The sequence below is a fragment of the Ambystoma mexicanum genome, unplaced genomic scaffold (assembly GCF_040938575.1).
Source record: "Ambystoma mexicanum isolate Mex_15411 unplaced genomic scaffold, UKY_AmexF1_1 Mex_scaf31, whole genome shotgun sequence".
NCBI classification, from domain to species: Eukaryota; Metazoa; Chordata; class Amphibia; order Caudata; family Ambystomatidae; genus Ambystoma; species Ambystoma mexicanum.
Genome location: NW_027182446.1, coordinates 2,082,947 through 2,099,391, shown reverse-complemented (window position 1 = coordinate 2,099,391; position 16,445 = coordinate 2,082,947). Strand labels below are relative to the sequence as shown.

The window sequence follows — 16,445 nt, the reverse complement described above, 5'->3', positions numbered from 1 at the left end:
GAATGGAATGGTGTGTGGGTGTGCATGATGTTTGGAGGTCCTCTTGCCTGCAGCTGAGAAGACCTGTCTAAACATGTTACCAAAAATGCCTTTATCTCGATTGGTGTAATGCTTCCAAATGCAAAAGGGCCCTGTAAATAATGGTAAATGCGTTTTTTGAGGTCACAGGTACATTTGATGCAGTTTTGTGCACTGCCGTCTGTGCCAGTGTTATCCCGGAGCATTCCTCTCACCCTTTTCTACGCATGCTATAGTGACTAGTGTTTTGGCACTGCTCTGATTACTTACGGGTAATCTTCATTACTCCTAATCCTACTCTTCCGCGTCACCGACACAGGACCTTCTTCTATTTCTTTAAATCCGTATAACTCCTTCCCCACATCCACGTCACTCAGTTTCATATTACCAAGCCAGAGCATGTGACCTTCCCCGCAGGGAGGGTGACGAGGGTCATCAGTACTGTGACGGGGAAGAGTATGACTAGGAGTAATGAAGATTACCAGTAAGTAGTCAGCGCATTACCTCCACGTCCACTCTTCCTCGTCCCAGTACTTACCTCATGAGGTATACCAAAGCCGCAACGGGGAAAAGGTCCCAATGAGACACAGAACCAAAAACTGCAGCAAAACACACACCCACAATAACTCTTAATTCACATCCCCATAGACAAAACTCCAACCCCAAAGGAACCAAACCCCGAGTGGGAGAAACTCAACCCATAGCGGTTGATGAAAGTGCTTAGACCAGCCCAGGCGGCAGCCATACAAATCTCTTACTGAGAAACCCTCCTTGCATCGGCCCAGGAAGCTGCCAAACCCCTGGTGGACCGCCCCTGATCGTGCGCAGGCACAGGCAGGCCAGAAGCCACACAGATAGAGATGAGGAGCCAGGGAAAACTGCCAGTCACTGCACTTGCACCAGAGGAAAATCACAGGATGTTGAATATAACAGCATGCTTGTCAGCCCACAAAAAGATCTGATCTATCAAAAGGAAGATACAGGACAGCCCAGTAGTCCAGCAGACCATGCCCCCCTCAGCCGACAGAGGAGCCACCAGGCTGGCATCAATGGGCAGAATACTGTCACAAAGTAGGACAATGCAATCCATCCCGGATAGCAGACACCAAAGACAACCCCATTCCTGGGGTATGCCTATACCGGAAAACTCACTGAAGGGACAGCTCCCTCCACCGGCACCAGGGGCTCTCAGAACCCCTTTAAGCACAGACATGTGCCACCATCTGCCATATTACTTCCATGCGACTGAGAGGAGGCGTGAAAGCAACACGTCAGCACCGGAGGACCTAGGCCCAAAAGAAGAGACACTGGGAACCCCCTGCATGGCTGTTACTTCCATGATGCATTAGCAGTTTCTATAACTCCATGCCGGACAAGGGAAAAGAAATTCATCTCCTTCGTCCGTCCCTCACGCAGTTCAGAGGAGAGGACAAGGAGCCTGTGTCCATGGCTAGCACAGACCCAACTACAGCACTAACTCGCCACCTGTATACACAGCACATGACTGAGAGGTGGCTTGAGCCCTGCATCAAGTAGCTGGTAGCCCCATGCTCTAAATGGTTCTTGCTTGCAGACGTGTCAAAATCTGTGCCGTTTTCACAGGCTGCACGCAGAGAATGCAGCTAACATCCGATGCATCCTTGTCATGTGTGTGTCTGAGGAGTGGGCGGCATGTGACATGCCTGCGACAGAACAGAGCCCCCGCACTTTCAAAGACTCTCTGCCACCATCACCCCATGACAAGAAGCAGAGAGGCCTCACAACAAAGGGAAGGCTAGCCCATACTGCCAAGTGCTTGCCATCATTTCTTAACGTCCCCACTTCTCAGTCAGAGCGTCTTCAAAGATGCACCCAGAAAAGATGTGTCCACAGAGCACGAGGAAACGGCCTGTCGAGCTAATGGGCACCCCTCCAGAAGGCACCAACCAAGAGGGAAAAAAAAAAAAACAATCCCTAGGCAACGCTGCATCAAACAGGAGGCATGTCGTTGCACAGCCGCAACGGCAGGAGAATCAGGGCACAAACATTCACAAAGCCCCCAACTCCTTACCGCATCCCAGGCCTTGCAAGACCCAAGCCGTGATGTCCTCGTGCCAGCCTACAACCTTGCAAAACACAACCGGGCGAGGCACCAGCCTCCGTAAGGCACACTAAGGAGCCGGCATGAATGGGATGCCAAGATAGCCATACCAGCAGGAGAGGGGGAAAAAGAGCAAGCACAGAGCCCTCTCCCCTCTCCTTACCTTCCCCCGGGCCTAGCAGGACCCGGGACACAATGCCCACGCTGCGGTCCGGAGCCCAGCAAAGAACTGAGCGAGGCAATCCCGCTCAACTGGGACCCAAAGCCCTGCAGGGAACCCAGGAGCAGCGCCGCACCCGAGGGAGCTGAAGGCCGCACCACACTGCCCCGCATGGGGCCAGCAATAAGTGCTCCCCAGTGCCCCGCACCAGTAAGAAAAAGTTGAACCTCCCGGAGGCAGGAGAAATTAAACTGAGGGACGTGGTTGTGGGGGAGGAGTTATAGGGATTTAAAGAAATAGAAGAAGGTCCTGTGCCGGAGGCAGGAGCCTCATGAGGTAAGTACTGGGCCGAGGAAGAGTGGACGTGGAGGTAATGCGTGTTTATTGCATCTGCGTAAAACATGAATATTGAGTATACTTTTACTGCGCATGCTTCGCTGATTCGTTGGGCCCTCTCTGCTGGTATCCCGGAGCATGCCTCTCGCCCTATGCTGCGCACATACCTGCCTACATTTGAAAATCTAAAATCCTGAGGTTTATGCCCCGCCCACAGCCACACAAGACTCCGCCCATTTGCACACAGCTCCGCCCACCTGTCAAAAATGTAAACTCGGTTGTTGCAGCTGTCATTAGAAACATTTTTCCAGTTTTCCCTTGACTGTGGAATGCAATAAATACAATTAATGATGTACCACATTAATACTGCATTCTTTTTTCTGAAATGGTTACTTAATCCTGGGTTTCTGAGGTACAGACGTGTTGCATATTTTATTATTCTATGCTATGTACTGCACTGTCCTCTCCCCCCGCAGTTTCCACTTTCCCCCCTCCCCTGCACTATCTCATTGTCACTTGGCCTTAGAGCCGGCCCTGGGGGGGACGCGCCGGGCGACCGCCCGGGGCGCCACGGCCCCCAGGGCGCCTTTTGCCCCCGCCACACCAGCTCGGGCGTTGTGGGAGAAGGCGTGGCAGGTGGCCTATTACTGTAAAATTTACCCGCGGCGGTGGGTGCATTGAAATGCGCGCCTCCGACGCGGGCACTTTTTATAAGAAAAGGCACCATTAGCCCCACACCACGCCAGCTCGGGGGAGTTTTTCAGGGGCTCCCCCGGGCTGGCGTGGTGGTAGAAGGTGTGGCAGGTGCCTCATTGTCATTGAATGAACCCATGGCAGCGGGCTCATTCAATGACAATGGGGTGCTAACGGCACCTATTTAAAGTCCTCGCCGAGCGAGGAAGTTAAAAAAAAAAAGTTGCCCATCCTGACCCCGCCCCCTGTTAACCAGGGGGGCGCGGTGGGCGCTAATTCTCCCAGGGCGCTGCTGCCCTTAAGGCCGGCCCTGCTTGGCCTATTAAGATTGTTGTCTGTCTTCCCTCTGTTTCCCCTCCCTGCCTCGTCGCACATTGAAACACTTGTGTATAGGCGCGTTATAAATGCCATATCATATCCCACTCAACCCCTCCGTGGCCTTTGCTATTGCTAGCTGCACGATCCCACGTGATACATGGACATCAGTGGCTCTGGTCTCAGAAGGAGCCAAAAGTGGCTACACTACTTGCGAGGCGATAGTGAGCTTAACACCTTCTGGTCCTCAGCATCATCAGTAATCATCAGCACGTTCATCAAATACGAAATTCAAATGGCCATTGAGCTAAATCCTGAACAGTTCATTAACTATTACTTGCACGGCCTTAGAAACGATGAAGTCTCTGTTGCTGTGCAATACAATCTAATTATGAAACGGGGCAGATGTGTTTTTAGAAGCGTCTGACATTTTCGGGGATTCTCTTAGTACATCTGTAGTTTTCATGGAGAACGGAGTACAGATCCAGCTGGTAACAGGAGTTGCTGTCGCACTCTGTGGGGCGTTAATCATGTGCACAACCTTCTGCGCCCTGCCTGTGTGGGGCGAGGGGGTGACTAGTGCATCCCCCCTCTCCCCCCTTTCCACTGTGGCTCCATCACGCCCAGGGGCCACAGCCATTGTGCCTGCCTGTGTGGGGTGAGGGGGTGACTAGTGCACCCCCCACCCCTCTTTCCACTGTGGCTTCCTCACGCCCAGTGGCCACAGCCATTGTGCCTGCCTGTGTGGGGCGAGGGGGTGACTAGTGCACTCCCCCGCCCCCCCTTTCCACTGTGGCTCCATCACGCCCAGTGGCCACAGTCATTGTGCCTGCCTGTGTGGGGTGAGGGGGTGACTAGTGCATCCCCCGCCCCCCTTTCCACTGTGGCTCCATCACGCCCAGTGGCCACAGCCATTGTGTCTGCCTGTGTGGGGCGAGGGGGTGACTAGTGCATCCCCCGCCCCCATTTCCACTGTGGCTCCATCACGCCCAGGGGCCACAGCCATTGTGCCTGCCTGTGTGGGGTGAGGGTAGGGTGACCAGATTTTCTTTAAAAAAAACCCGGACGGGCTATGGAAATAGACGTAGGACTAAAGAAAATACACATTCGACTTTAGTCCTACTTCTGTTTCGTCAGCCCGTTGCAGGGGTCAAGGAGGGGGTGTGCTAAGAGACAAACTCCTCTCATTGGAGGAGAGCGCCGGGGAGGGGAAGGGGGAGGAAATGGGGGCGTGAAAAGCATTTCACGTCCCCATTCTCACAGGAAAAGTTGCACCGGACCCGATTTCGGGATTTCGAAATCGGGTCCCGGCAAGAAAAAACGGCAAAAAAAGGTCCGTAATCAAAACCCCGGACGGGGTTTATAAACTAAAAAAACTCCCGGGACCCCAGGACGTCGGGTGATTTCCCCGGACTGTCCCGGGAAAACCCGGACGTCTGGTCACCCTAGGAGGGGGTGACTAGTGCATCCCCCTTCTCCCCCCTTTCCACTGTGGCTCCATCACGCCCAGTGGCCACAGCCATTGTGTCTTCCTGTGTGGGGTGAGGGGGTGACTAGTGCAGCCCCCCCCCCCAGGGGGTGACTAGTGCATCCCCCGCCCCCCTTTCCACTGTGGCTCCATCACGCCCAGGGGCCACAGCCGACTGAAGAAGTAAGGGGGCAATTGAAAATTATGCCTGAGGGACCGTTTCCGGTCCCGCCCACACCTCCACCCGATTGGCTAGCGGCAACAGTCTTTGGCAGCCAATCGGCTGGAGGTTAGGCAGGTATGGCTGCGCATGCTCTAGTGAAGTCTTCCGGGCGTCTCCCACAACACGCGATCACTGAGCATGCGCAAAGTGTTCCAGAGCACGCGCAAAGTGTTCCATGTTGTGCGTATGCGCAGTTCATCACACTTGCCCTGCGCATACTTTTGTGATATCTGTCCCGGTGCTCTGCACGAGTTAAGGGTGTCTTGGCTCTCGGCCTTTGAACATGCGTAGTGTGTTCCCTAGTGGAGGCGTGCGCTACTGCGCATGCTCTGGTGAGCGGTGTCTCAATCTGTTCTTTGGTTTTGGGGCCGGGCTCTGGGCAATCTGCAGTCATTCCCCGTTTTGCCGGAGCTCATATTGCCCTGAGGTGCTGCCTCTTACACACGTGCAGCCCGGGCGGGACCCTGTAACCTTACATAGGGTTCTACAGCGCCTTTGAGCGCCACGGCTGTGTCGCAGCGCTATACATCATGCAGGTATAATTAATAACGGGTCATTCTCTAGCAACGCACCGATCTGTGGGTTCCCCTCCCACTCCCCGATGCAAGCATCAGATCCCACTCACTGGGTGTTAAAAAGGCCAGTGCTTTAAGTTGGGTAAGAAATTGAGAGGGGGGGGGGGATCTCATTTGGGGGCGTGACTTCCATTGTGGGCGTGGCCTAAAACGTGCACACATCATTGTAAGGTGCGCAAACAAATATATAAATGTATGTGAGCATTTATATATTTGTATGCATACTACTATGGGTGTGTACCTTTCAAGCCTTGTAAACATACCAATGTTACGTATTTCTATGTTTATAAAAAGGTGGCTTGAAAAGTGCACAAACCATAGTAATTTACGCACACTTGTGTGCTTACCTTACTATGGTTTGTGCACTTTTCAAGCCACCTTTTATAAACGTAGTAATATTTCTATGTTTATAAAAGACAGCTTGAAACGTAAACAATTCAAGGCATCTTTTATAAAGCTTTGCCGACGGAGAAAGGCGCTTCGGGCTCTGTGATCTCTGCTCAGAGCAGATAGATCACTGAGCCCGAGGCGCCTTTCACCCTCTGCAAACCCGCGGGCTCCGTGACGTGATCTAATCTGCATATTAGATCATGGAGCCCGCAGGTTCGCTGAGGGTCAGTGACGTGGCGAGGGCAAACAAAGGAACTGTAACTCCCCTGATGACCCCTCAGATGAGGGGTCATCAGGGAAGTTACAGAGACTGACAGAAGTGGCAGCCAGCCTCAGCGACGCTGTGCCTGGCTGGCACTTCTGTCAGCTCGCCTGAAATTAAACTGGCGGGCGCATCCCGCTAATGTTGTGTGGGATGGGGGGCCCCGGCAGGTCCCCGGCTCAGTCCCACTTTTTGGAGACTGCCGGGGCCTGGCCCCAGCAGGCCCCGGCCCACTTTAAGCACTGAGAAAGGCCATCTGCACGGGGTGAGGGTGTAATGGCCATCTGCACGGGGTGGGGGTTTAATGGGCATCTGCATTGGGTGGAAGTGTAATGGGCATCTTCAGGGGTGGGGGTGTACTGGCCATCTGCACGGGGTGGGGTTGTAATGGGCATCTGCATGGGGTCGGGGTGTAATGGGCATATGCACAAGGGCCGTGTAGTGGGCATCTGCACAGTGCGGGGTGTAAAGGGCATCTGCACGGGGTGGGGGTGTAATGGGCATCTACACAAGGGCCGTGTAGTGGGCATCTGCACAGGGTGAGGGTGCAATGGGTATCTGCACAAGGGCCATGTAGTGGGCATCTGCATGGGGTGGGGGTGCAATGGGCATCTGCACGGGGTGGGGGTGTAATGTGCCTCTACACATGGGCCGTGTAGTGGGCATCTGCACGGGTGGGGGTGTAATGGGCATCTACACAAGAACCGTGTAGTGGGCATCAGTGCAGGGTGCTGTGCAATGGAACCAAATGTGGCCCCGGAAATGTGTTTCCAAGTGGCCCTATGTTAACCTATGACTTTATCCCACTCAAAAGTCGCCCATGGTACAGAGGCCCACCGGGAAATCGCAGAGTTTCCCGTAAGCCTCTCCACCACTGGTGCTGTGAAATGGGCATTCACACAGCGGGCTGTGCTGTGGGTGCCTGTACAGGGGTCTGTGTAGTGGGCACCTGTGCAGAGGACTGTGGTGTTGGCCTCTGCAAGGGGGGGTATGCAGTGGGCAGCTCTACATGTGGGTGTCTGCGAGGGGGCAATTTGCAGTGTCTGCGAGGGGGCAATTTGCAGTGGGCATCTGTGCAGTGGGCATCTGTACAGGGGTCTGCACAGTGGGCGTCTGCAAGGGGGGGCTATGCAGTGTGCATCTGTACAGGTTCTGTGCAGTGGATGTCTGCAAAGGGTTTATGAAGTGGACATCTGCAAGGAGGCAATATGCAGTGTGCATCTCCATGGGTGCTGTGCACTGGGCATCTGTATGGGGGCTCTGCAGTGTGCATTTGTTCGGTTGCTGTGCAGTGGGTGTCTGTAAATGGGGGTTAGGCAGTGGGCAGCTCTACATGGGGCTGTGCAGTGTGCATCTGTACGAGGGGCTGAGAGATGGGCATTTGCAGCACCCACCTGTGAGGTCCCCGGGACGGCTGAATGGTGCCTGGGCCCGGCCAGGCTACTGCCCCGCCCTCTCCTACCCCCAATCCTTTTTCTATGATGACTTTTTTGCACACGGTGCTCCCCATCACCCGGACCTGCCCTGGGAATACAACCTCAATGGCTCACTTTTGACAGCCGCCAGGGTCGGACTGGGGCATAAAATTGGCTCGGGCACCAATAAAAACGTGGCCCGTAGTTGCAAATGACTCGTTGTGATTTAATATTTATTCAGCAACAATGGTCAAATCTACTACTGTTGCATAGTGAAGTAACTCACGTAAGTGACCCACTTTGGGCAAAAAAACGGCCCCACACTAGCATTTAGCGTTTTTGCAAAGTTCTTGACTCGCAATGTAATAAAACCTGTTTCATTTGTATAGCAGTGATTTATTGACATTTGGTGCGAGTTACTTAACTGTGGGGTGTAGTTTGGGAGTGGCACGTATGCCGAGCGTGGGGGCGCATTGTAGTGTTTCGCCCTGGGCACCACATGGACTAGAAACTGCCATGGGTGGATGGGCTCCTTTTTGTCTCCCTGGGACCTCAAATGCTACGTTTTAAAATGTGAAATATGTCTTTTGGGGAATAATTGGCTGCAGGTGAGTGACAGGCGACCTCTTCTTTTGGTGAGAAAGTGATCATCTGTTTTGGCCAAATGTTACGTTGTCTCTGCTTGTTCTTCATAAACCTCCAGTTAATCCTGTCTTGTGTATGGGGTGGAGGATGCATTACTGGGTGGGGAGAGTGGAACAGCAGCTCCTCTTTGGACGTTTAGTTTATATATCATTATATTATGTCTTGGGTTTGTAGTATTTAATAACATAATGTCTTCTGTTTCTAGATCTAAACACATTATTGTGTCACCCTACTCTGCAAAGCGTAAGAAGCACAGGCGCCAAAAGGTAAATAACTGCTGTAGTTTGTTTCTCTGCATAGGTTGTTCTATGCTTCTGAGATAACCTGTCTCCCACCCTTTCTTCCTGGACCCTTTATATCTCCTTCTCTCCTGTCTTGTCTCCATTCCTCCTTCCTGCCTCTTCCTGGAAGTGGTGTCCAGATCCATGTTTAGGGACCAGGTCTGTGGCCCAGTGCACTAGTGCATTCTCTAGAAGGGTCCATGCGGGTGACCTCATAGTCACTGGTTTGAATCCCTGCAGGTCCACCCAGCACTTCATCCACCCAAGATTAATTGAATGAGTACCACTGAGTTGTGTAACAATGAACATCTGTTACCTTCTGTCTATAACACCAAAATACATCCATGTGAGTGTGTGGGTGCACTCTACAACTACACCTATTATGTGATGTCAATCCCTTCCTCTGTGCCTTCTTATTAAACTCAATTGGTAAGTCACTATTGGACCTGTATGGTGGATCACAACCCTTTGCTATGGGGGGTGGTTGGGTGGAGTTCTACACGTGAATTAAATAGACACCTTGTTAGTTACACCTAGTGTTGGTTGTTCTCTTTCCATATCACCTGGGGAGCAAGGTAATTGATGGTAAAGCCTTAATCAGGAGGGGCTGAATGAACGGACCACCAGATCTGGAAAGGATGGAATAGAGTGCAGAAGTATGACACCCAAACTCCCCTTGCGTGCCCACCCACTAGAGTGGCCACAACATGAGGTGATTGAAAAGGAAGCCCTCACCCTTCTGAAGGAAGGTGAATCAAGGACCGTCACATGCCCGCTTTTACCCGTTTGTGAACGGTTCGCAAGTCAGGTGATACGAGTATTGCAACCTAAGCACTCGTCTTACTCCACAGTTTGTCTATGGTGTGAAATGCTGCTCAAATCTACCAGAGTTGCCTACACACCAGGACTGCCTTTCTTTGTTGCTTGCACTGAAAGCTTGTCCATGAGTCTTATGTTCTGGACCTCCCCAGAACCAGGTCTAAACCCTGCTTGGAATGTATCTAACAGCTATGTAGATAGTCTGCCCATTTCTGTGTTTCGTTGAGTAAAAAGGAAGTAAACATTTTGCTTGTTATGTCGAGCATTGATAGCAGCCTGTACTTTGAGGGTTCTGTAAATGTACGTTTTTTGAAGACCGGCTCGAATGCCGATTTCCTCCAAGATGCAGGTTCTACACCCTCCTGACATACCTTGATATGATATGATATGGCATTTATAATGCTAACACAAGGAAGAGTGTCACCCTAAGTTTGTTGAGCAACCTTACTACAAGTTAGTGGATACACAAATATATCTGATTAATGACGTTGCTGAGAGACAAAGGTCAAATTAGAACTAAACAACAGAGTCATCAGCCGGAGTGCTTTGTCCAAAAGTTTATAAAGAAACACTGAAACAGAAATGCTGACACGTGTTTCGACCCTTTACAACGGGTCCTATTCAAGACAAAGCTGTTGATAATATTATTCCAAAATCACATAGTATAATGAACACAAAATGCGTATAAAACAGAAATTAAAAGAAAATAGAGAAGTATTTTAAAGCATGTTTGAAGAGAGGAAAAGGGGGATGGGGCCAGGACCCATCAGAACAAAACACACAAAAATGCATATTGGTATTGAATATTGAGAACACATGGTGATACCAATTTGTCAAAAATAAAATGTTACCATGGTAAATGGGGTGCTCACCAGCCAAAGTCCAACGATGTAGCATCCAATTTTTCATGTATAAGAAAAGAACAGAAAGTTCGGAGCAAAAAATATGCTATGTATTCTGCTAAGACACAAAGTACAAAATAATTGCATGGCGCTAATCACTAGTCAGTGAAATGACATTAGAGTTCACTTAGGTCAACAGCATTGAGGAAAAAGTGATATTTTCCTAGTACAAAAGGCTAACCCAAAAGATATATCCTTTTCATGTCTTGTCTCGCCTATACACAATTGTTTCAAGACGCGACGAGGCAAGGGAGGGAGAGCAGAGGGAAGACAGACAGCGATCCTACTAGGCCAAGTGTCATTCAGATCGCGCAAGTGCATGGGAAGGGGAAAGGGGGAAAGTGCAGGGGAGAGTAGGAGGGAAAAGTGCAGTAGAGGGGATAATAGAATAACAATAAGTAAGTATGGCCAGCTGGTGGCAAGTGCAAGGGTAAGTGCAGACATCTGGTGTCAAGTGCTGGTAGTGGGACAGTAGGGATACAGAGACCGTGCCGAGTGCGGGGTTGCCAGGAAGGCAGTGCAGGTGTGCGACTGGCGGTGGAGGGGACCTGGGCCCGAGATCAGAGGGTGGCCAGGTAACCAGTGCAGTTAAGCCAGGGATTCACCAGGGGAGAGGGGGAGAAAAAGCAGAAGCAAAGAAAAAGGTTTTGAGGTGCTTCCGGAAACTGGAGATGGTTCTCCTCAAGTTTCAGTGAGGCATGGAGGCTGTTCCAGAGGGAGGCCCCAGCCGAAGAAAGATATCTACCACCAACTCGTTGCTTGGAGAAGCGACTGACCCTGAGGGAGTTGGAGGCGGATGAGTGAAGAGCTCGAGAAGGAAGATATTTAGGAAGAGAGAGTTGAAGGTATTGAGGCCCCAGGCGGCCTTGTGCACAATGCAGAGCGTTTTGAACGTAATCCTCGCAGCTAATGGGAGCCAGTGCAGAGATTTCAGTCCTGGAAAGATACGATCCCTGGGATTGAGGCCAAGGATAAGTCTCTCAGTCCTGTTCTGGACAAGTTGCAGAGGGCGGAGAGTAGAGGCAGGCAGATTTAGAAAGAGGCTGTTGCAGCAGCCCAGCCTGGAGAGTACCAGAGTTCTGGAGACAGTGAGCTTCTGGGGGAAGGAGAGGAAAAGAAGAATACCTTTGAGGAGGTGCAGCTGGTAGTGAGACTTCTTAGAAACGTCATACGTATCGCCCCTGGACAGGCTGGTAAGTTAGACTGAGTACAGGTGCTGCTGCCCCTCGTTTTAAGATAACTGATGTAACAGTGAACTCTCTAAAGGTGCCCTATGAACGTCAGAGAGGCGGACCTAGTAGCACAATCCCTTGACTTTCACAGCAACGGGATTACAAAACACTACCTCGTAAGGGCCCTGGAAACCAAGGGTTATTCCACCTGCGCACAAGATAGTGGACGAATAGGAGGTCCCCAGGCAGCAGTGGTTGTGTGGTCATATGCTCGGGATCTGTCACTGTAGTAGTCTAGACATCCAGTGTCTGTCGTCACAATCCTGGGGGGTGCAATCTGTCAGGAGACATTTAATGGCGCTAGTGTGGTCAAATACTACTTGAACTCATCGCCTAGCACCGCTGCTGCCCTACGTGCATCTGAAGCCCTTATTACAGGGATATGGGAGTATGCATACGTCGGCCAGTAACCTCTTCATGAGGTGACAAATTGTGGTCTTTGCTTGGCTGCGTGCGTGAACTGAAGAGTGCCAGCGGCAAACCATGCACCCAGCTTTTCTTCAACGTGGTACACAGTTTGGATATCTTACTTTTAAGGAGCCCATTTATCCCCTCCTCAACGCCATTGGCCTAAGTAAAACTCAGCAATATTAACAAAACACAAATTCGGAAACAAATACACAGTAACTATTGGCCTAAATGAATATTACACACGTAGAGATCCACAACATGCAACAGAAAGGGGTCATACAGGGTAAATATGCTTTAGGCAGTCCTTCAACAACACAAACCCTAACTAATAGGCAGTTGTTAGGGAGAATTCTCTGTTAAGGCTAATTTCCCAAACCTATTGAGTCCCCCAGCAGCTTTGCTGGATTTTTGGGGTTTATTTTTTTTTTCTCCTGCTAAGAATGAGACTCTTTTACTCCCACTCTTAGACATGATTTGAGGTGTTCCTATGACTTTGTATGTGTTTTATAGGCTATGGGGTATTTTCTCCATAGGGCTTCATGTGTTTTTGGAATGTGTGTTACACAGCACCCTCCGTACAGTAACACAGGGGTGTCATAGTGACCCCCAAACATAGACTCCATACCCTGGGACTGACTACTGTCTCTCAGGGCATGTAAAGTCACCATTTGCTTTTCTAGTCCTAAATTGTGAACAGAACCAGTACAAACCATCATATTGTGGACGTACTGGTAGGGGCAATTTGATTGCCCCTGGGTCTGTCGTTCGAGGGGGCACTGTCCAGTCCCCCCTGATCGAGTTTTGGCTGGTGGCAGTGGATACTACTTTTTATATTCGACCGCGAATATATTCCTATGGGATTTTCCCATTGTTCGAGGCTACCACTATTTAGTATAGCCTCGAACATACCGCCGGTTTATTTATTTAATATGAATTCACCGGTCGGTATTTTTTGCCAGAACTTGGTTCCATAATGGCCTTTGTGTTCACTTCTGTGACTCCAACCCAAGTCGAGCCCTTTGTTCCACTTTTTGGCGGGCTTCTGCACAGAAGCCCTCCAAAGTGGTGCCACTCTGTCTGGGTCTACAGGGTGTGTGGGAGGGGGGTTTAGGCACCCTGGACTGTGTTGCTTCGGCAACTCAAGTCGCACTCTTGTGTGATTGGCCCAGTGGTGAGCCGCCCGGCTCACCACTTAGCATGTTTGATTGACAGCTAGGCTGAATGAATGGGGGTTTTCTGCATAAAAGCAGGGCTTTGGGGACTGGAACTTCAGAAGTCACCACAGGATCAAAAGAATCCGAAGAGGGAGAAGCTTAGCCGACCTGCAACGACGACACCACCGGTGGAGCCCTGCTGAACCGCCTCACCACTTCCCGACGACAGAGGAGATCTTCATTCCGGAGAGTCTTCTTCCTTTGAACTTGTGGGGATAACCAGTTTACCCTCTTTTCGCCTTCCCGGATCATCTCATGGTCAACTCGCCTGTGCCAAGCACCCCGGCAGCCGGATAACCACGTTTTACCACTACCGCCAATAAAAGGGTTTTACCTTTTAACCGAGAAACTCCGCGGCTGGTTTCTTCCTTGGCAGTGCAACGACCTCCAGCTTTCCTCTACGTCGAGACCTTCTCTTCCTCTGGACGAAACACCGACTTGCACCCGCTGCCAGGAACAACTGCCCCCGCTGGAGCCTTCTCACCATTTCAGGTACTGTGTCCCGCCTGGCTTCCCTTGCAACAGACTGTTCGAGGTGACCGGTAAATCGTGGCCTTTCTAACATGGGTTGGCCTGGGGCCTGTTAACTAACTTTTTCTGAACTGATCCAACTATTTCTGAACTATCTACAAAGTCTTTTAAAGCATCACTCAACTGTGTGATCTTGGGCGCATTTTGTCTTGCTCTCTCTAAGAGTGGGCCGGGCATATGAACTTTCTTGCTCTCCAGTAGACTCTGCCTTTCCTGACTTACTGTGGTTCTGTTAAAAGTGTTGATAGTCTGTGCTTTCATAATTCTGCCTTTTTCCCTCCCTTTTTAAATAACTTGTTGGAGTGCCATCTTGAGTTAAGCGCTCACCTCTGTCTGAAAATAAGTGGTGTTTTAACTAAGACTTGTTCAACAAGTAATTAGGGATGTATATACACTAATAGTGACTGTGTTTTGAACTTGCTTGCCATATTAGTGCCAGTGTATTCTACAAGTGTGTTTTTAAATAAATAATTATATACTTTTATATCAAAGCTCTGGTCAGTGTTTGCTTGTGCTACTGTATCTCTGTACCTATTGTGTATGCTCTATATACTGCCTAACTCATCTTGAGAGAAGTCTGACTGCTCAGCCACAGCTAACAGGTAAATCTGGGTGGTGCGGACTGCTACCAATTGGGTTTACTGCCAACACCTGTAGTCTTAATCTTTTTGCAGTGCTCCCTAAGGGAACTGCACAGGATTCTGCCTAACAGCAGTCTAAGTCCCTACGATGAGTGGGGTCTTTCACTCAAAAGCACATTCAGTGCTGGAGCACTCAATCGTGCGGTTAAGTTCAAAACGGGTCTCTTCAAGGGGCTGTAGTGACTCAGGAAGATAGGTGAGGTGATGAAAAAGAAAGTCCCACTATTTGAAGAGGGTTTCCACAAGAGGGCAGAGCGATTTCCAAGAATCAGGAATAGTTTAGTAGCACAGGCTACCTACACAAAGGAGAGTGGCCCTTGGGGGACATCTTGCAGTATGCATGCACCAGGGGCCACCGGTAAGGGTTGCAAGTACTTACTGATCCTCGGCGCACTCTGGGCCAAACTTCACAAGTCAAATCAATGTTCGTTCACAGGCACGAAACCTGCAGTTGAACATCTCTGTGGCTTTCAGGGGCTGCGTTCCGGGACCTCAGACTGCGGCGGCTACAGTGGTGATTTCTCCGCTTCTGGTGAAGGGATCGGGCCAGTTCCACTGGCAGCTCGTCTTGGGGCACAGAAGCAAGGCACCCACAAAGATCGTTACCACAGCGGGGAGACATGGGAACTGCGTATGCTTGGGTTCAGGTGGACTCTCCTAATTCCAGACCTAGGAATGCTAGGTGTATGAAACTCTGCAGGAGAGTGCCTTCTACCATTATTTTACGGTCCCCAAAGACTCGAGTGGAAAATTGAGACAGCAGCGGTTCCAGGGAAAAGGTCTCATACGAGCTGGTCAGTTCACTGGCCGGTCCATGAACACTTCCGAAAAGGCTTACTTATAGGTTAAGCAGGAGGTGCCAAGAGTAGTTAGTCCCACTACTCCAAAGGGTCGAAACACCCTTCCAGCCCTGCTATGATTGATGAGAAACAGGGGCTCTGATGGAACAACAGCAGGGTCAGGGTGCCAAACCTTCCAGGGGGGTCACCAGCGGTTCCCTGGATCTGCTTCTTCGGTTCATGATACTTGGCTCCTTTACTAAGTTTGGTGTAAACTCAGAAGATTGACCTGGAATGGGTGTAGAGTGCCTTGTCTTATCCACAGTCTCCTTCATGCCAAAACGAAGAGAAACCAATAAGAGATCTGCTCACATTGAGCCATCCCAGACATGGACCAATCACAGACCACGGTGGTCCCAGTCATATCAGACATCCTGGCACACAGGATGTGTGTTGGAACTAGACAGCTCCAGCCCACATCCTGGTCACACACACACAAGTCATACCGAAGCCCGCAAAGGTTCGGTTTGCGTGGGGGTCTGCGTGACCAAATAAGGAATTTCCCCGGTCGGCTTGACCTGGGGAAGGCAAAGGGACAAGATGGCCAAAGGACAGAACAAAGGACCTTGTGGCATGGCCAATTTGGCCACTGTCATGGGCCAAACGCAGTTTGGACCATAGAAAAGAGTCAAAAATGCTTTAAAAGTAACTGCTGCCACCAGTTCTATCCTGGGCATACTTGTATATTCACCAAAAATCCTTTGAGGGCGTCTAGGGCTTATCCAGAAAAAGACGGCAAGACTTGTCCTTGGCCTCAAGCCCAGGGATCATATCTCTCCAGCCCTGAAATCTCTCCACTGTCTCTCTATGGCGGGAAGCATCAAGTTCAAGACTCTCGACATCATCCACAAGGCTTTCTGGGGCCAGGGACCACACTGCATCCAACGTTCTCTTCCTAAACATCTTCCTCTTGAGCCCTATGCTCATCCACCTCCAACTCTGAGGGTCAGACGCTTCTCCAAGCAGAGAGTTGGGGGTAGATCTCTGTCCTCGGC

General features: G+C 50.6%; 1 protein-coding gene and 1 pseudogene across 1 annotated transcript in view; one reads left to right on the top strand and one right to left on the bottom strand.

Moving 5' to 3' along the window:
- Positions 1 to 16,445, bottom strand: part of LOC138557994 (zinc finger protein 84-like) — a 343,267-nt gene that overhangs the window by 91,888 nt on the left and 234,934 nt on the right. The window lies entirely within an intron of this gene.
- LOC138557996 (zinc finger protein 268-like) overlaps positions 5,636 to 16,445 on the top strand; it is a 145,636-nt pseudogene continuing 134,826 nt past the window's right edge.